Here is a 21,529-nt window from a genome sequence, read left to right on the forward strand (position 1 = left end):
AAATCACCTGCCGGGTATGCCAGAACCACTTGGCGGACCCTCCGGAATCATCTGCCGGACATGCCGGAACCAGCTCTCAGACACACCAGAACCAAGTGCCGGAGACGCCGGAAGCACCTGCCGAGCATGCCGGAGCCACCTGCTCGACTCGCCAGAAACACCTGCCGGACACGCCAAAATCACCTGCCGGGTATGCCAGAACCACCTGGCGGACACTACGGAATCACCTGCCGCGCATGCCGGAACCACCTCTCAGACGTGCCGGAAGCACGTGCCGGACACGCCGGAATCACCTACCGGACAGACCGGAACCACCTGCCAAGAACGCCGGAGCCACCTGTTCGACTCGCTGGAACCACCTGCCGGACAGGCCAATATCAACTGCTGGCTATGCCAGAACCACCTGGGGGACAGTCCGGGATCACCTGCCAGCCATGGCGGAACCACCTCTCAGACGTACCAGAACCACCTGCCGGAAGAGCTGGAAACACGTCCTGGACAGTCTGGAACCACCTGCCGGCCAAGCCTGAACCACCTGCCAAGCACAACGGAACAACCTGCCAGACACGCCAAAATCACCTGCGTGTTATGCCAGAACCACTTGGAGGACTCTCTGGGATGACCTGCCGGCCATGCCGGAACCACCTCTCAGACGTGCCAGAACCATGTGGCGGACAGTCCGGAATCACCTGTTGGGCATGCGCAACCACCTCTGAGACGTACCAGAACCACATGCCGTGCAGGCTGGAACCACCTACCGGACAGACCGGAATCACCTTTCGGGCATGCCGGAACCACCTGTCAGATGTGCCAGAAACACGTGCCGGAGACGCCGGAAGCACCTGCCAAGCACGTTGGAACCACCTGCTCAACTCGCCTGAACCACCTGCCGGACATGCCAAAATCACCTGCCGACTATGCCAGAACCACTTGGCGAACACTCCGGAATCACTTGCCGGTCATGCAGGAACCACCTCTCAGACATGCCAGAATCCCGTGCCAATGACCCCGGAAGCACCAGCCGAGCACGCCAGTACCACCTGCTCGACTCGCCAGAACCACCTGCCGACCACGCAACAATCACCTGCCGGCTACGCCACAACCAGTTGGTGAACACTTTGGAATCACCTGCCAGGCTTGCTGGAACCACCTGCCAGTCATGCCAAAATCACCTGCCAACTACGCCAGAACCGCTTAGCGGACACTGCGGAAAGACCTGTCGGGCCGGCTGGAACCACATCTCAGACGTGCCAGAAACGTGTTCATGAGATGCTGGAACCACACCCCGAACAGACGGATACCACCTGCCAGAACCGCCTGAACCACCTGCTGAGCACGCCGGAACCACCTGCTCGACTCACCGGTACCACCTCCCTGACACGCCAAAATCACCTGCTGGGTATGCCAGAACCACTTGGCGGACACTCCGGAATCATCTGCCGGACATGCCAGAACCAGCTCTCAGACACACCAGAACCAAGTGACGGAGACGTCGGAAGCACCTGCCGAGCATGCCGGAGCCACCTGCTCGACTCGCCAGAAACACCTGCTGGACACGCCAAAATCACCTGCCGGGTATGCCAGAACCACCTGGCGGACACTACGGAATCACCTGCCGCGCATGCCGGAACCGCCTCTCAGACGTGCCGGAAGTACGTGCCAGACACGCCGGAAACACCTACCGGACAGACCGGAACCACCTGCCAAGAACGCCGGAGCCACCTGTTCGACTCGCTGGAACCACCTGCCGGACAGGCCAATATCAACTGCTGGCTATGCCAGAACCACCTGGGGGACAGTCCGGGATCACCTGCCAGCCATGGCGGAACCACCTCTCAGACGTACCAGAACCACCTGCCGGAGAAGCTGGAAACACGTCCTGGACAGACTGGAACCACGTGACGGCCATGCCTGAACCACCTGCCGAGCACGGCGGAACCACCTGCCGGACACGCCAAAATCACCTGCGGGCTACGCCAGAACCACTTGGACGACTCTCCGAAATGACCTGCCGGGCATGTAGGAACCACCTCTCAGACGTGCCAGAAGCACGTGGCGGACAGTCCGGAATCACCTGTTGGGCATGCGCAACCACCTCTGAGACGTACCAGAACTACGTGCCGTGCACGCCGGAACCACCTACCGGACAGACCGGAATCAACTTTTGGGCATGCCGGAACCCCCAGTCAGATGTGCCAGAAACACGTGCCGGAGACGCCGGAACCACCTGCCGAGCATGTCGCAAGCACTTGCTCAACTCGCCTGAACCACCTGCCGGACACGCCAAAATCACCTGCCCGCTACACCAGCACCACTTCGGGGACATGCCGGAATCACGTGAGGGGCATGCCGGCACAGCCTCTCAGAGTGAACCTCGTGCCGGACACCACAGAACCACCTGCCGGACAGACCGGAACCACCTGCCGGACACGCCGGAACCACCGGCTCGACCCGCCGGAACGACCGCTGGACATGCAAAATCACCTGCCGGCTACGCCGGAAACACTTGGCGAACATTCCGGAATCACCTGCCGGGCATGCCGGAACCACCTCTCAGATATGCCAGAACCACGTGCCAATGACCCCGGAAGCACCTGCCGAGCACGCCGGAACCACCTGCTCGACTCGCCAGAACCACCTGCCAGACACGCAAAAATCACCTGCCGGCTACGCCACAACCAGTTGGGGAACACTTCGGAATCACCTGCCGGGCTTGCTGGAACCACCTGCCGGTCATGCCAAAATCACCTGCCAACTACGCCAGTACCACTTGGCGGACACTGTGGAAACACCTGTCGGGCCGGCCGGAACCACATCTCAGATGTGCCAGAACCATGTGCATGAGATGCTGGAACCACACCCCGAACAGACGGAAAACACCTGCCAGACCCGTCTGAACAGCCTGCCGAGCACGCCGGAGCCACCTGCTCGACTCGCCGGAACCACCTACCTGACATGCCCAAATCACCAGCCGGGTATGCCAGAACCACTTGGCGGACACTCCGGAATCATCTGCCGGACATGCCGGAACCAGCTCTCAGACACACCAGAACCACGTGCCGGAGACGCCGGAAGCACCTGCCGAGCATGCCGGAGCCACCTGCTCGACTCGCCAGAAACACCTGCCGGACACGCCAAAATCACCTGCCGGGTACGCCAGAACCACCTGGCGGACACTCCGAAACCACCTGTCGCTCATGCCGGAACCACCTCTCAGACGTGCCGGAAGCACGTGCCGGACACGCCGGAATCACCTACCGGACAGACCGGAACCACCTGCCGAGCACGCCGGAGCCACCTGTTCGACTCGCTGGAACCACCTGCCGGACAGGCCAATATCAACTGCTGGCTATGCCAGAACCACCTGGGGGACGGTCTGGAATCACCTGCCAGCCATGGCGGAACCACCTCTCAGACGTACCAGAACCACCTGCCGGAGAAGCTGGAAACACGTCCTGGACAGTCTGGAACCACCTGCCGGCCAAGCCTGAACCACCTGCCAAGCACAACGGAACAACGTGCCAGACACGCCAAAATCACCTGTGTATTATGCCTGAACCACTTGGAGGACTCTCTGGGATGACCTACCGGGCATGCCGGAACCACCTCTCAGAAGTGCCAGAATCATGTGGCGGACAGTCCGGAATCACCTGTTGGGCATGCGCAACCACCTCTGAGACGTACCAGAACCACATGCCGTGCAGGCTGGAACCACCTACCGGACAGACCGGAATCACCTTTCGGGCATGACGGAACCACCTGTCAGATGTGCCAGAAACACGTGCCGGAGACGCCGGAAGCACCTGCCAAGCACGTTGGAACCACCTGCTCAACTCGCCTGAACCACCTGCCGGACATGCCAAAATCACCTGCCGACTATGCCAGAACCACTTGGCGAACACTCCGGAATCACTTTCCGGGCATGCAGGAACCACCTCTCAGACATGCCAGAACCCCGTGCCAATGACCCCGGAAGCACCAGCCGAGCACGCCGGAACCACCTGCTCGACTCGCCAGAACCACCTGCCGATCACGCAAAAATCACCTGCCGGCTACGCCACAACCAGTTGGTGAACACTTTGGAATCACCTGCCAGGCTTGCTGGAACCACCTGCCAGTCATGCCAAAATCACCTGCCAACTACGCCAGAACCGCTTGGCGGACACTGCGGAAAGACCTGTCGGGCCGGCTGGAACCACATCTCAGACGTGCCAGAAACGTGTTCATGAGATGCTGGAACCACACCCCGAACAGACGGATACCACCTGCCAGAACCGCCTGAACCACCTGCTGAGCACGCCGGAACCACCTGCTCGACTCACCGGTACCACCTCCCTGACACGCCAAAATCACCTGCTGGGTATGCCAGAACCACTTGGCGGACACTCCGGAATCATCTGCCGGACATGCCAGAACCAGCTCTCAGACACACCAGAACCAAGTGACGGAGACGTCGGAAGCACCTGCCGAGCATGCCGGAGCCACCTGCTCGACTCGCCAGAAACACCTGCTCGACACGCCAAAATCACCTGCCCGGTATGCCAGAACCACCTGGCGGACACTACGGAATCACCTGCCGCGCATGCCGGAACCACCTCTCAGACGTGCCGGAAGTACGTGCCAGACACGCCGGAAACACCTACCGGACAGACCGGAACCACCTGCCAAGAACGCCGGAGCCACCTGTTCGACTCGCTGGAACCACCTGCCGGACAGGCCAATATCAACTGCTGGCTATGCCAGAACCACCTGGGGGACAGTCCGGGATCACCTGCCAGCCATGGCGGAACCACCTCTCAGACGTACCAGAACCACCTGCCGGAGAAGCTGGAAACACGTCCTGGACAGACTGGAACCACGTGACGGCCATGCCTGAACCACCTGCCGAGCACGGCGGAACCACCTGCCGGACACGCCAAAATCACCTGCGGGCTACGCCAGAACCACTTGGACGACTCTCCGAAATGACCTGCCGGGCATGTAGGAACCACCTCTCAGACGTGCCAGAAGCACGTGGCGGACAGTCCGGAATCACCTGTTGGGCATACGCAACCACCTCTGAGACGTACCAGAACTACGTGCCGTGCACGCCGGAACCACCTACCGGACAGACCGGAATCAACTTTTGGGCATGCCGGAACCCCCAGTCAGATGTGCCAGAAACACGTGCCGGAGACGCCGGAACCACCTGCCGAGCATGTCACAAGCACTTGCTCAACTCGCCTGAACCACCTGCCGGACACGCCAAAATCACCTGCCCGCTACACCAGCACTACTTCGGGGACATGCCGGAATCACGTGAGGGGCATGCCGGCACAGCCTCTCAGAGTGAACCTCGTGCCGGACACCACAGAACCACCTGCCGGACAGACCGGAACCACCTGCCGGACACGCCGGAACCACCGGCTCGACCCGCCGGAAGGACCGCTGGACATGCAAAATCACCTGCCGGCTACGCCGGAAATAATTGGCGAACATTCCGGAATCACCTGCCGGGCATGCCGGAACCACCTCTCAGATATGCCAGAACCACGTGCCAATGACCCCGGAAGCACCTGCCGAGCACGCCGGAACCACCTGCTCGACTCGCCAGAACCACCTGCCAGACACGCAAAAATCACCTGCCGGCTACGCCACAACCAGTTGGGGAACACTTCGGAATCACCTGCCGGGCTTGCTGGAACCACCTGCCGGTCATGCCAAAATCACCTGCCAACTACGCCAGTACCACTTGGCGGACACTGTGGAAACACCTGTCGGGCCGGCCGGAACCACATCTCAGATGTGCCAGAACCATGTGCATGAGATGCTGGAACCACACCCCGAACAGACGGAAAACACCTGCCAGACCCGTCTGAACAGCCTGCCGAGCACGCCGGAGCCACCTGCTCGACTCGCCGGAACCACCTACCTGACATGCCCAAATCACCAGCCGGGTATGCCAGAACCACTTGGCGGACACTCCGGAATCATCTGCCGGACATGCCGGAACCAGCTCTCAGACACACCAGAACCACGTGCCGGAGACGCCGGAAGCACCTGCCGAGCATGCCGGAGCCACCTGCTCGACTCGCCAGAAACACCTGCCGGACACGCCAAAATCACCTGCCGGGTACGCCAGAACCACCTGGCGGACACTCCGAAACCACCTGTCGCTCATGCCGGAACCACCTCTCAGACGTGCCGGAAGCACGTGCCGGACACGCCGGAATCACCTACCGGACAGACCGGAACCACCTGCCGAGCACGCCGGAGCCACCTGTTCGACTCGCTGGAACCACCTGCCGGACAGGCCAATATCAACTGCTGGCTATGCCAGAACCACCTGGGGGACGGTCTGGAATCACCTGCCAGCCATGGCGGAACCACCTCTCAGACGTACCAGAACCACCTGCCGGAGAAGCTGGAAACACGTCCTGGACAGTCTGGAACCACCTGCCGGCCAAGCCTGAACCACCTGCCAAGCACAACGGAACAACGTGCCAGACACGCCAAAATCACCTGTGTATTATGCCAGAACCACTTGGAGGACTCTCTGGGATGACCTACCGGGCATGCCGGAACCACCTCTCAGAAGTGCCAGAATCATGTGGCGGACAGTCCGGAATCACCTGTTGGGCATGCGCAACCACCTCTGAGACGTACCAGAACCACATGCCGTGCAGGCTGGAACCACCTACCGGACAGACCGGAATCACCTTTCGGGCATGACGGAACCACCTGTCAGATGTGCCAGAAACACGTGCCGGAGACGCCGGAAGCACCTGCCAAGCACGTTGGAACCACCTGCTCAACTCGCCTGAACCACCTGCCGGACATGCCAAAATCACCTGCCGACTATGCCAGAACCACTTGGCGAACACTCCGGAATCACTTTCCGGGCATGCAGGAACCACCTCTCAGACATGCCAGAACCCCGTGCCAATGACCCCGGAAGCACCAGCCGAGCACGCCGGAACCACCTGCTCGACTCGCCAGAACCACCTGCCGATCACGCAAAAATCACCTGCCGGCTACGCCACAACCAGTTGGTGAACACTTTGGAATCACCTGCCAGGCTTGCTGGAACCACCTGCCAGTCATGCCAAAATCACCTGCCAACTACGCCAGAACCGCTTGGCGGACACTGCGGAAAGACCTGTCGGGCCGGCTGGAACCACATCTCAGACGTGCCAGAAACGTGTTCATGAGATGCTGGAACCACACCCCGAACAGACGGATACCACCTGCCAGAACCGCCTGAACCACCTGCTGAGCACGCCGGAACCACCTGCTCGACTCACCGGTACCACCTCCCTGACACGCCAAAATCACCTGCTGGGTATGCCAGAACCACTTGGCGGACACTCCGGAATCATCTGCCGGACATGCCGGAACCAGCTCTCAGACACACCAGAACCAAGTGACGGAGACGTCGGAAGCACCTGCCGAGCATGCCGGAGCCACCTGCTCGACTCGCCAGAAACACCTGCTGGACACGCCAAAATCACCTGCCGGGTATGCCAGAACCACCTGGCGGACACTACGGAATCACCTGCCGCGCATGCCGGAACCGCCTCTCAGACGTGCCGGAAGTACGTGCCAGACACGCCGGAAACACCTACCGGACAGACCGGAACCACCTGCCAAGAACGCCGGAGCCACCTGTTCGACTCGCTGGAACCACCTGCCGGACAGGCCAATATCAACTGCTGGCTATGCCAGAACCACCTGGGGGACAGTCCGGGATCACCTGCCAGCCATGGCGGAACCACCTCTCAGACGTACCAGAACCACCTGCCGGAGAAGCTGGAAACACGTCCTGGACAGACTGGAACCACGTGACGGCCATGCCTGAACCACCTGCCGAGCACGGCGGAACCACCTGCCGGACACGCCAAAATCACCTGCGGGCTACGCCAGAACCACTTGGACGACTCTCCGAAATGACCTGCCGGGCATGTAGGAACCACCTCTCAGACGTGCCAGAAGCACGTGGCGGACAGTCCGGAATCACCTGTTGGGCATACGCAACCACCTCTGAGACGTACCAGAACTACGTGCCGTGCACGCCGGAACCACCTACCGGACAGACCGGAATCAACTTTTGGGCATGCCGGAACCCCCAGTCAGATGTGCCAGAAACACGTGCCGGAGACGCCGGAACCACCTGCCGAGCATGTCACAAGCACTTGCTCAACTCGCCTGAACCACCTGCCGGACACGCCAAAATCACCTGCCCGCTACACCAGCACTACTTCGGGGACATGCCGGAATCACGTGAGGGGCATGCCGGCACAGCCTCTCAGAGTGAACCTCGTGCCGGACACCACAGAACCACCTGCCGGACAGACCGGAACCACCTGCCGGACACGCCGGAACCACCGGCTCGACCCGCCGGAACGACCGCTGGACATGCAAAATCACCTGCCGGCTACGCCGGAAATACTTGGCGAACATTCCGGAATCACCTGCCGGGCATGCCGGAACCACCTCTCAGATATGCCAGAACCACGTGCCAATGACCCCGGAAGCACCTGCCGAGCACGCCGGAACCACCTGCTCGACTCGCCAGAACCACCTGCCAGACACGCAAAAATCACCTGCCGGCTACGCCACAACCAGTTGGGGAACACTTCGGAATCACCTGCCGGGCTTGCTGGAACCACCTGCCGGTCATGCCAAAATCACCTGCCAACTACGCCAGTACCACTTGGCGGACACTGTGGAAACACCTGTCGGGCCGGCCGGAACCACATCTCAGATGTGCCAGAACCATGTGCATGAGATGCTGGAACCACACCCCGAACAGACGGAAAACACCTGCCAGACCCGTCTGAACAGCCTGCCGAGCACGCCGGAGCCACCTGCTCGACTCGCCGGAACCACCTACCTGACATGCCCAAATCACCAGCCGGGTATGCCAGAACCACTTGGCGGACACTCCGGAATCATCTGCCGGACATGCCGGAACCAGCTCTCAGACACACCAGAACCATGTGCCGGAGACGCCGGAAGCACCTGCCGAGCATGCCGGAGCCACCTGCTCGACTCGCCAGAAACACCTGCCGGACACGCCAAAATCACCTGCCGGGTACGCCAGAACCACCTGGCGGACACTCCGAAACCACCTGTCGCGCATGCCGGAACCACCTCTCAGACGTGCCGGAAGCACGTGCCGGACACGCCGGAATCACCTACCGGACAGACCGGAACCACCTGCCGAGCACGCCGGAGCCACCTGTTCGACTCGCTGGAACCACCTGCCGGACAGGCCAATATCAACTGCTGGCTATGCCAGAACCACCTGGGGGACGGTCTGGAATCACCTGCCAGCCATGGCGGAACCACCTCTCAGACGTACCAGAACCACCTGCCGGAGAAGCTGGAAACACGTCCTGGACAGTCTGGAACCACCTGCCGGCCAAGCCTGAACCACCTGCCAAGCACAACGGAACAACCTGCCAGACACGCCAAAATCACCTGCGTGTTATGCCAGAACCACTTGGAGGACTCTCTGGGATGACCTGCCGGCCATGCCGGAACCACCTCTCAGACGTGCCAGAACCATGTGGCGGACAGTCCGGAATCACCTGTTGGGCATGCGCAACCACCTCTGAGACGTACCAGAACCACATGCCGTGCAGGCTGGAACCACCTACCGGACAGACCGGAATCACCTTTCGGGCATGCCGGAACCACCTGTCAGATGTGCCAGAAACACGTGCCGGAGACGCCGGAAGCACCTGCCAAGCACGTTGGAACCACCTGCTCAACTCGCCTGAACCACCTGCCGGACATGCCAAAATCACCTGCCGACTATGCCAGAACCACTTGGCGAACACTCCGGAATCACTTTCCGGGCATGCAGGAACCACCTCTCAGACATGCCAGAATCCCGTGCCAATGACCCCGGAAGCACCAGCCGAGCACGCCAGTACCACCTGCTCGACTCGCCAGAACCACCTGCCGACCACGCAACAATCACCTGCCGGCTACGCCACAACCAGTTGGTGAACACTTTGGAATCACCTGCCAGGCTTGCTGGAACCACCTGCCAGTCATGCCAAAATCACCTGCCAACTACGCCAGAACCGCTTGGCGGACACTGCGGAAAGACCTGTCGGGCCGGCTGGAACCACATCTCAGACGTGCCAGAAACGTGTTCATGAGATGCTGGAACCACACCCCGAACAGACGGATACCACCTGCCAGAACCGCCTGAACCACCTGCTGAGCACGCCGGAACCACCTGCTCGACTCACCGGTACCACCTCCCTGACACGCCAAAATCACCTGCTGGGTATGCCAGAACCACTTGGCGGACACTCCGGAATCATCTGCCGGACATGCCAGAACCAGCTCTCAGACACACCAGAACCAAGTGACGGAGACGTCGGAAGCACCTGCCGAGCATGCCGGAGCCACCTGCTCGACTCGCCAGAAACACCTGCTGGACACGCCAAAATCACCTGCCGGGTATGCCAGAACCACCTGGCGGACACTACGGAATCACCTGCCGCGCATGCCGGAACCGCCTCTCAGACGTGCCGGAAGTACGTGCCAGACACGCCGGAAACACCTACCGGACAGACCGGAACCACCTGCCAAGAACGCCGGAGCCACCTGTTCGACTCGCTGGAACCACCTGCCGGACAGGCCAATATCAACTGCTGGCTATGCCAGAACCACCTGGGGGACAGTCCGGGATCACCTGCCAGCCATGGCGGAACCACCTCTCAGACGTACCAGAACCACCTGCCGGAGAAGCTGGAAACACGTCCTGGACAGACTGGAACCACGTGACGGCCATGCCTGAACCACCTGCCGAGCACGGCGGAACCACCTGCCGGACACGCCAAAATCACCTGCGGGCTACGCCAGAACCACTTGGACGACTCTCCGAAATGACCTGCCGGGCATGTAGGAACCACCTCTCAGACGTGCCAGAAGCACGTGGCGGACAGTCCGGAATCACCTGTTGGGCATACGCAACCACCTCTGAGACGTACCAGAACTACGTGCCGTGCACGCCGGAACCACCTACCGGACAGACCGGAATCAACTTTTGGGCATGCCGGAACCCCCAGTCAGATGTGCCAGAAACACGTGCCGGAGACGCCGGAACCACCTGCCGAGCATGTCGCAAGCACTTGCTCAACTCGCCTGAACCACCTGCCGGACACGCCAAAATCACCTGCCCGCTACACCAGCACCACTTCAGGGACATGCCGGAATCACGTGAGGGGCATGCCGGCACAGCCTCTCAGAGTGAACCTCGTGCCGGACACCACAGAACCACCTGCCGGACAGACCGGAACCACCTGCCGGACACGCCGGAACCACCGGCTCGACCCGCCGGAACGACCGCTGGACATGCAAAATCACCTGCCGGCTACGCCGGAAACACTTGGCGAACATTCCGGAATCACCTGCCGGGCATGCCGGAACCACCTCTCAGATATGCCAGAACCACGTGCCAATGACCCCGGAAGCACCTGCCGAGCACGCCGGAACCACCTGCTCGACTCGCCAGAACCACCTGCCAGACACGCAAAAATCACCTGCCGGCTACGCCACAACCAGTTGGGGAACACTTCGGAATCACCTGCCGGGCTTGCTGGAACCACCTGCCGGTCATGCCAAAATCACCTGCCAACTACGCCAGTACCACTTGGCGGACACTGTGGAAACACCTGTCGGGCCGGCCGGAACCACATCTCAGATGTGCCAGAACCATGCGCATGAGATGCTGGAACCACACCCCGAACAGACGGAAAACACCTGCCAGACCCGTCTGAACAGCCTGCCGAGCACGCCGGAGCCACCTGCTCGACTCGCCGGAACCACCTACCTGACATGCCCAAATCACCAGCCGGGTATGCCAGAACCACTTGGCGGACACTCCGGAATCATCTGCCGGACATGCCGGAACCAGCTCTCAGACACACCAGAACCACGTGCCGGAGACGCCGGAAGCACCTGCCGAGCATGCCGGAGCCACCTGCTCGACTCGCCAGAAACACCTGCCGGACACGCCAAAATCACCTGCCGGGTACGCCAGAACCACCTGGCGGACACTCCGAAACCACCTGTCGCTCATGCCGGAACCACCTCTCAGACGTGCCGGAAGCACGTGCCGGACACGCCGGAATCACCTACCGGACAGACCGGAACCACCTGCCGAGCACGCCGGAGCCACCTGTTCGACTCGCTGGAACCACCTGCCGGACAGGCCAATATCAACTGCTGGCTATGCCAGAACCACCTGGGGGACGGTCTGGAATCACCTGCCAGCCATGGCGGAACCACCTCTCAGACGTACCAGAACCACCTGCCGGAGAAGCTGGAAACACGTCCTGGACAGTCTGGAACCACCTGCCGGCCAAGCCTGAACCACCTGCCAAGCACAACGGAACAACGTGCCAGACACGCCAAAATCACCTGTGTATTATGCCAGAACCACTTGGAGGACTCTCTGGGATGACCTACCGGGCATGCCGGAACCACCTCTCAGAAGTGCCAGAATCATGTGGCGGACAGTCCGGAATCACCTGTTGGGCATGCGCAACCACCTCTGAGACGTACCAGAACCACATGCCGTGCAGGCTGGAACCACCTACCGGACAGACCGGAATCACCTTTCGGGCATGACGGAACCACCTGTCAGATGTGCCAGAAACACGTGCCGGAGACGCCGGAAGCACCTGCCAAGCACGTTGGAACCACCTGCTCAACTCGCCTGAACCACCTGCCGGACATGCCAAAATCACCTGCCGACTATGCCAGAACCACTTGGCGAACACTCCGGAATCACTTTCCGGGCATGCAGGAACCACCTCTCAGACATGCCAGAACCCCGTGCCAATGACCCCGGAAGCACCAGCCGAGCACGCCGGAACCACCTGCTCGACTCGCCAGAACCACCTGCCGATCACGCAAAAATCACCTGCCGGCTACGCCACAACCAGTTGGTGAACACTTTGGAATCACCTGCCAGGCTTGCTGGAACCACCTGCCAGTCATGCCAAAATCACCTGCCAACTACGCCAGAACCGCTTGGCGGACACTGCGGAAAGACCTGTCGGGCCGGCTGGAACCACATCTCAGACGTGCCAGAAACGTGTTCATGAGATGCTGGAACCACACCCCGAACAGACGGATACCACCTGCCAGAACCGCCTGAACCACCTGCTGAGCACGCCGGAACCACCTGCTCGACTCACCGGTACCACCTCCCTGACACGCCAAAATCACCTGCTGGGTATGCCAGAACCACTTGGCGGACACTCCGGAATCATCTGCCGGACATGCCAGAACCAGCTCTCAGACACACCAGAACCAAGTGACGGAGACGTCGGAAGCACCTGCCGAGCATGCCGGAGCCACCTGCTCGACTCGCCAGAAACACCTGCTGGACACGCCAAAATCACCTGCCGGGTATGCCAGAACCACCTGGCGGACACTACGGAATCACCTGCCGCGCATGCCGGAACCACCTCTCAGACGTGCCGGAAGTACGTGCCAGACACGCCGGAAACACCTACCGGACAGACCGGAACCACCTGCCAAGAACGCCGGAGCCACCTGTTCGACTCGCTGGAACCACCTGCCGGACAGGCCAATATCAACTGCTGGCTATGCCAGAACCACCTGGGGGACAGTCCGGGATCACCTGCCAGCCATGGCGGAACCACCTCTCAGACGTACCAGAACCACCTGCCGGAGAAGCTGGAAACACGTCCTGGACAGACTGGAACCACGTGACGGCCATGCCTGAACCACCTGCCGAGCACGGCGGAACCACCTGCCGGACACGCCAAAATCACCTGCGGGCTACGCCAGAACCACTTGGACGACTCTCCGAAATGACCTGCCGGGCATGTAGGAACCACCTCTCAGACGTGCCAGAAGCACGTGGCGGACAGTCCGGAATCACCTGTTGGGCATACGCAACCACCTCTGAGACGTACCAGAACTACGTGCCGTGCACGCCGGAACCACCTACCGGACAGACCGGAATCAACTTTTGGGCATGCCGGAACCCCCAGTCAGATGTGCCAGAAACACGTGCCGGAGACGCCGGAACCACCTGCCGAGCATGTCACAAGCACTTGCTCAACTCGCCTGAACCACCTGCCGGACACGCCAAAATCACCTGCCCGCTACACCAGCACTACTTCGGGGACATGCCGGAATCACGTGAGGGGCATGCCGGCACAGCCTCTCAGAGTGAACCTCGTGCCGGACACCACAGAACCACCTGCCGGACAGACCGGAACCACCTGCCGGACACGCCGGAACCACCGGCTCGACCCGCCGGAACGACCGCTGGACATGCAAAATCACCTGCCGGCTACGCCGGAAATACTTGGCGAACATTCCGGAATCACCTGCCGGGCATGCCGGAACCACCTCTCAGATATGCCAGAACCACGTGCCAATGACCCCGGAAGCACCTGCCGTGCACGCCGGAACCACCTGCTCGACTCGCCAGAACCACCTGCCAGACACGCAAAAATCAACTGCCGGCTACGCCACAACCAGTTGGGGAACACTTCGGAATCACCTGCCGGGCTTGCTGGAACCACCTGCCGGTCATGCCAAAATCACCTGCCAACTACGCCAGTACCACTTGGCGGACACTGTGGAAACACCTGTCGGGCCGGCCGGAACCACATCTCAGATGTGCCAGAACCATGTGCATGAGATGCTGGAACCACACCCCGAACAGACGGAAAACACCTGCCAGACCCGTCTGAACAGCCTGCCGAGCACGCCGGAGCCACCTGCTCGACTCGCCGGAACCACCTACCTGACATGCCCAAATCACCAGCCGGGTATGCCAGAACCACTTGGCGGACACTCCGGAATCATCTGCCGGACATGCCGGAACCAGCTCTCAGACACACCAGAACCATGTGCCGGAGACGCCGGAAGCACTTGCCGAGCATGCCGGAGCCACCTGCTCGACTCGCCAGAAACACCTGCCGGACACGCAGAAATCACCTGCCGGGTACGCCAGAACCACCTGGCGGACACTCCGAAACCACCTGTCGCGCATGCCGGAACCACCTCTCAGACGTGCCGGAAGCACGTGCCGGACACGCCGGAATCACCTACCGGACAGAACGGAACCACCTGCCGAGCACGCCGGAGCCACCTGTTCGACTCGCTGGAACCACCTGCCGGACAGGCCAATATCAACTGCTGGCTATGCCAGAACCACCTGGGGGACGGTCTGGAATCACCTGCCAGCCATGGCGGAACCACCTCTCAGACGTACCAGAACCACCTGCCGGAGAAGCTGGAAACACGTCCTGGACAGTCTGGAACCACCTGCCGGCCAAGCCTGAACCACCTGCCAAGCACAACGGAACAACGTGCCAGACACGCCAAAATCACCTGTGTATTATGCCAGAACCACTTGGAGGACTCTGGGGGATGACCTACCGGGCATGCCGGAACCACCTCTCAGAAGTGCCAGAATCATGTGGCGGACAGTCCGGAATCACCTGTTGGGCATGCGCAACCACCTCTGAGACGTACCAGAACCACATGCCGTGCAGGCTGGAACCACCTACCGGACAGACCGGAATCACCTTTCGGGCATGACGGAACCACCTGTCAGATGTGCCAGAAACACGTGCCGGAGACGCCGGAAGCACCTGCCAAGCACGTTGGAACCACCTGCTCAACTCGCCTGAACCACCTGCCGGACATGCCAAAATCACCTGCCGACTATGCCAGAACCACTTGGCGAACACTCCGGAATCACTTTCCGGGCATGCAGGAACCACCTCTCAGACATGCCAGAACCCCGTGCCAATGACCCCGGAAGCACCAGCCGAGCACGCCGGAACCACCTGCTCGACTCGCCAGAACCACCTGCCGATCACGCAAAAATCACCTGCCGGCTACGCCACAACCAGTTGGTGAACACTTTGGAATCACCTGCCAGGCTTGCTGGAACCACCTGCCAGTCATGCCAAAATCACCTGCCAACTACGCCAGAACCGCTTGGCGGACACTGCGGAAACACCTGTCGGGCCGTCTGGAACCACACCTCAGACGTGCCAGAAACGTGTTCATGAGATGCTGGAACCACACCCCAAACAGACGGAAACCACCTGCCAGAACCGCCTGAACCACCTGCTGAGCACGCCGGAACCACCTGCTCGACTCACCGGTACCACCTCCCTTACACGCCAAAATCACCTGCTGGGTATGCCAGAACCACTGGGCGGACACTCCCGAATCATCTGCCGGACATGCCGGAACCAGCTCTCAGACACACCAGAAGCAAGTGCCGGAGACGCCGGAAGCACCTGCCGAGCATGCCGGAGCCACCTGCTCGACTCGCCAGAAACACCTGCTGGACACGCCAAAATCACCTGCCGGGTACGCCAGAACCACCTGGCGGACACTACGGAATCACCTGCCGCGCATGCTGGAACCACCTCTCAGACGTGCCGGAAGCACGTGCCAGACACGCCGGAATCACCTACCGGACAGACCGGAACCACCTGCCAAGAACGCCGGAGCCATCTGTTCGACTCGCTGGAACCACCTGCCGGACAGGCCAATATCAACTGCTGGCTATGCCAGAACCACCTGGGGGACAGTCCGGGATCACCTGCCAGCCATGGCGGAACCACCTCTCAGACGTACCAGAACCACCTGCCGGAGTAGCTGGAAACACGTCCTGGACAGACTGGAACCACGTGACGGCCATGCCTGAACCACCTGCCGAGCACGGCGGAACCACCCGCCGGACACGCCAAAATCACCTGCGGGCTACGCCAGAACCACTTGGATGACTCTCCGAAATGACCTGCCGGGCATGTTGGAACCACCTCTCAGACGTGCCAGAAGCACGTGGTGGACAGTCCGGAATCACCTGTTGGGCATACGCAACCACCTCTGAGACGTACCAGAACCACGTGCAGTGCACGCCGGAACCACCTACCGGACAGACCGGAATCAACTTTTGGGCATGCCGGAACCACCAGTCAGATGTGCCAGAAACACGTGCCGGAGACGCCGGAAGCACCTGCCGAGCACGTCGCAACCACCTGCTCAACTCGCCTGAACCACCTGCCGGACACGCCAAAATCACCTGCCTGCTACACCAGCACCACTTCGGGGACAAGCCGGAATCACGTGAGGGGCATGCCGGCACAGCCTCTCAGACTGAACCTCGTGCCGGACACCACAGAACCACCTGCCGGACAGACCGGAACCACCTGCCGGACACGCCGGAACCACCGGCTCGACCCGCCGGAACGACCGCTGGACATGCAAAATCCCTGCCGGCTACGCCGGAAACACTTGGCGAACACTCCGGAATCACCTGCCGGGCATGCCAGAACCACCTCTCAGATATACCAGAACCACGTGCCAATGACCCCGGAAGCACCTGCCGAGCACGCCGGAACCACCTGCTCGACTCGCCAGAACCACCTGCCGGACACGCAAAAATCACCTGCCGGCTACGCCACAACCAGTTGGGGAACACTTCGGAATCACCTGCCGGGCTTGCTGGAACCACCTGCCGGTCATGCCAAAATCACCTGCCAACTACGCCAGTACCACTTGGCGGACACTGTGGAAACACCTGTCGGGCCGGCCGGAACCACATCTCAGACGTGCCAGAACCATGTGCATGAGATGCTGGAACCACACCCCGAACAGACGGAAAACCCCTGCCAGACCCGTCTGAACAACCTGCCGAGCACGCCGAGCCACCTGCTCGACTCGCCGGAACCACCTACCTGACATGCCCAAATCACCAGCCGGGTATGCCAGAACCACTTGGCGGACACTCCGGAATCATCTACCGGACATGCCAGAACCAGCTCTCAGACACACCAGAACCACGTGCCGGAGACGCCGGAAGCACCTGCCGAGCATGCCGGAGCCACCTGCTCGACTCGCCAGAAACACCTGCCGGACACGCCAAAATCACCTGCCGGGTACGCCAGAACCACCTGGCGGACACTCCGAAACCACCTGTCGCGCATGCCGGAACCACCTCTCAGACGTGCCGGAAGCACGTGCCGGACACGCCAGAATCACCTACCGGACAGACCGGAACCACCTGCCGAGCACGCCGGAGCCACCTGTTCGACTCGCTGGAACCACCTGCCGGACAGGCCAATATCAACTGCTGCCTATGCCAGAACCACCTGGGGGACGGTCCGGAATCACCTGCCAGCCATGGCGGAACCACCTCTCAGACGTACCAGAACCACCTGCCGGAAGAGCTGGAAACACGTCCTGGACAGTCTGGAACCACCTGCCGGCCAAGCCTGAACCACCTGCCAAGCACAGCGGAACAACCTGCCAGACACGCCAAAATCACCTGCGTGTTATGCCAGAACCACTTGGAGGACTCTCTGGGATGACCTGCCGGGCATGCTGGAACCACCTCTCAGACGTGCCAGAACCATGTGGCGGACTGTCCGGAATCACCTGTTGGGCATGCGCAACCACCTCTGAGACGTACCAGAACCACATGCCGTGCAGGCTGGAACCACCTACCGGACAGACCGGAATCACCTTTCGGGCATGGCGGAACCACCTCTCAGATGTGCCAGAAACACATGCCGGAGACGCCGGAAGCACCTGCCAAGCACATTGGAACCACCTGCTCAACACGCCTGAACCACCTGCCGGACATGCCAAAATCACCTGCCGACTATGCCAGAACCACTTGGCGAACACTCCGGAATCACTTGCCGGGCATGCAGGAACCACCTCTCAGATATGCCAGAACCCCGTGCCAATGACCCCGGAAGCACCAGCCGAGCACGCCGGAACCACCTGCTCGACTCGCCAGAACCACCTGCCGATCACGCAAAAATCACCTGCCGGCTACGCCACAACCAGTTGGTGAACACTTTGGAATCACCTGCCAGGCTTGCTGGAACCACCTGCCAGTCATGCCAAAATCACCTGCCAACTATGCCAGAACCGCTTGGCGGACACTGCGGAAACACCTGTCGGGCCGGCTGGAACCACATCTCAGACGTGCCAGAAACGTGTTCATGAGATGCTGGAACCACACCCCGAACAGACGGATACCACCTGCCAGAACCGCCTGAACCACCTGCTGAGCACGCCGGAACCACCTGCTCGACTCACCGGTACCACCTCCCTGACACGCCAAAATCACCTGCTGGGTATGCCAGAACCACTTGGCGGACCCTCCGGAATCATGTGCCGGACATGCCGGAACTACCTCTCAGACACACCAGAACCAAGTGCCGGAGACGCCGGAAGCACCTGCCGAGCATGCCGGAGCCACCTGCTCGACTCGCCAGAAACACCTGCCGGACACGCCAAAATCACCTGCCGGGTATGCCAGAACCACCTGGCGGACACTACGGAATCACCTGCCGCGCATGCCGGAACCACCTCTCAGACGTGCCGGAAGCACGTGCCAGACACGCCAGAATAACCTACCGGACAGACCGGAACCACCTGCCAAGAACGCCGGAGCCACCTGTTCGACTCGCTGGAACCACCTGCCGGACAGGCCAATATCAACTGCTGGCTATGCCAGAACCACCTGGGGGACAGTCCGGGATCACCTGCCAGCCATGGCGGAACCACCTCTCAGACGTACCAGAACCACCTGCCGGAGAAGCTGGAAACACGTCCTGGACAGACTGGAACCACGTGACGGCCATGCCTGAACCACCTGCCGAGCACGGCGGAACCACCTGCCGGACACGCCAAAATCACCTGCGGGCTACGCCAGAACCACTTGGACGACTCTCCGAAATGACCTGCCGGGCATGTTGGAACCACCTCTCAGACGTGCCAGAAGCAGGTGGCGGACAGTCCGGAATCACCTGTTGGGCATACGCAACCACCTCTGAGACGTACCAGAACCACGTGCCGTGCACGCCGGAACCACCTACCGGACAGACCGGAATCAACTTTTGGGCATGCCGGAACCACCAGTCAGATGTGCCAGAAACACGTGCCGGAGATGCCGGAAGCACCTGCCGAGCACGTCGCAACCACCTGCTCAACACGCCTGAACCACCTGCCGGACACGCCAAAATCACCTGCCCGCTACACCAGCACCACTTCGGGGACAAGCCGGAATCACGTGAGGGGCATGCCGGCACAGCCTCTCAGACTGAACCTCGTGCCGGACACCACAAAACCACCTGCCGGACAGACCGGAACCACCTGCCGGACACGCCGGAACCACCGGGTCGACCCGCCGGAACGACCGCTGGACATGCAAAATCCCTGCCGACTACGCCGGAAACACTTGGCGAACACTCCGGAATCACCTGCCGGGCATGCCAGAACCACCTCTCAGATATACCAGAACCACGTGCCAATGACCCCGGAAGCACCTGCCGAGCACGCCGGAACCACCTGCTCGACTCGCCAGAACCACCTGCCGTACACGCAAAAATCACCTGCCGGCTACGCCACAACCAGTTGGGGAACACTTCGGAATCATCTGCCGGGCTTGCTGGAACCACCTGCCGGTCATGCCAAAATCACCTGCCAACTACGCCAGTACCACTTGGCGGACACTGTGGAAACACCTGTCGGGCCGGCCGGAACCACATCTCAGACGTGCCAGAACCATGTGCATGAGATGCTGGAACCACACCCCGAACAGACGGAAAACACCTGCCAGACCCGTCTGAACAACCTGCCGAGCACGCCGGAGCCACCTGCTCGACTCGCCGGAACCACCTAACTGACATGCCCAAATCACCAGCCGGGTATGCCAGAACCACTTGGCGGACACTCCGGAATCATCTGCCGGACATGCCGGAACCAGCTCTCAGACACACCAGAACCACGTGCCGGAGACGCCGGAAGCACCTGCCGAGCATGCCGGAGCCACCTGCTCGACTCGCCAGGAACACCTGCCGGACACGCCAAAATCACCTGCCGGGTACGCCAGAACCACCTGGCGGACACTCCGAAATCACCTGTCGCGCATGCCAGAACCAACTCTCAGACGTGCCGGAAGCACGTGCCGGACACGCCGGAATCACCTACCGGACAGACCGGAACCACCTGCCGAGCACGCCGGAGCCACCTGTTCGACTCGCTGGAACCACCTGCCGGACAGGCCAATATCAACTGCTGGCTATGCCAGAACCACCTGGGGGACGGTCCGGAATCACCTGCCAGCCATGGCGGAACCACCTCTCAGACGTACCAGAACCACCTGCCGGAGAAGCTGGAAACACGTCCTGGACAGTCTGGAACCACCTGCCGCCCAAGCCTGAACCACCTGCCAAGCACAACGGAACAACCTGCCAGACACGCCAAAATCACCTGCGTGTTATGCCAGAACCACTTGGAGGACTCTCTGGGATGACCTGCCGGGCATGCCGGAACCACCTCTCAGACGTGCCAGAACCATGTGGCGGACAGTCCGGAATCACCTGTTGGGCATGCGCAACCACCTCTTAGACGTACCAGAACCACATGCCGTGCCGGCTGGAACCACCTACCGGACAGACCGGAATCACCTTTCGGGCATGCCGGAACCACCTGTCAG

Source organism: Equus caballus, chromosome 30 (assembly GCF_041296265.1).
Source record: "Equus caballus isolate H_3958 breed thoroughbred chromosome 30, TB-T2T, whole genome shotgun sequence".
Taxonomy (NCBI): Eukaryota; Metazoa; Chordata; class Mammalia; order Perissodactyla; family Equidae; genus Equus; species Equus caballus.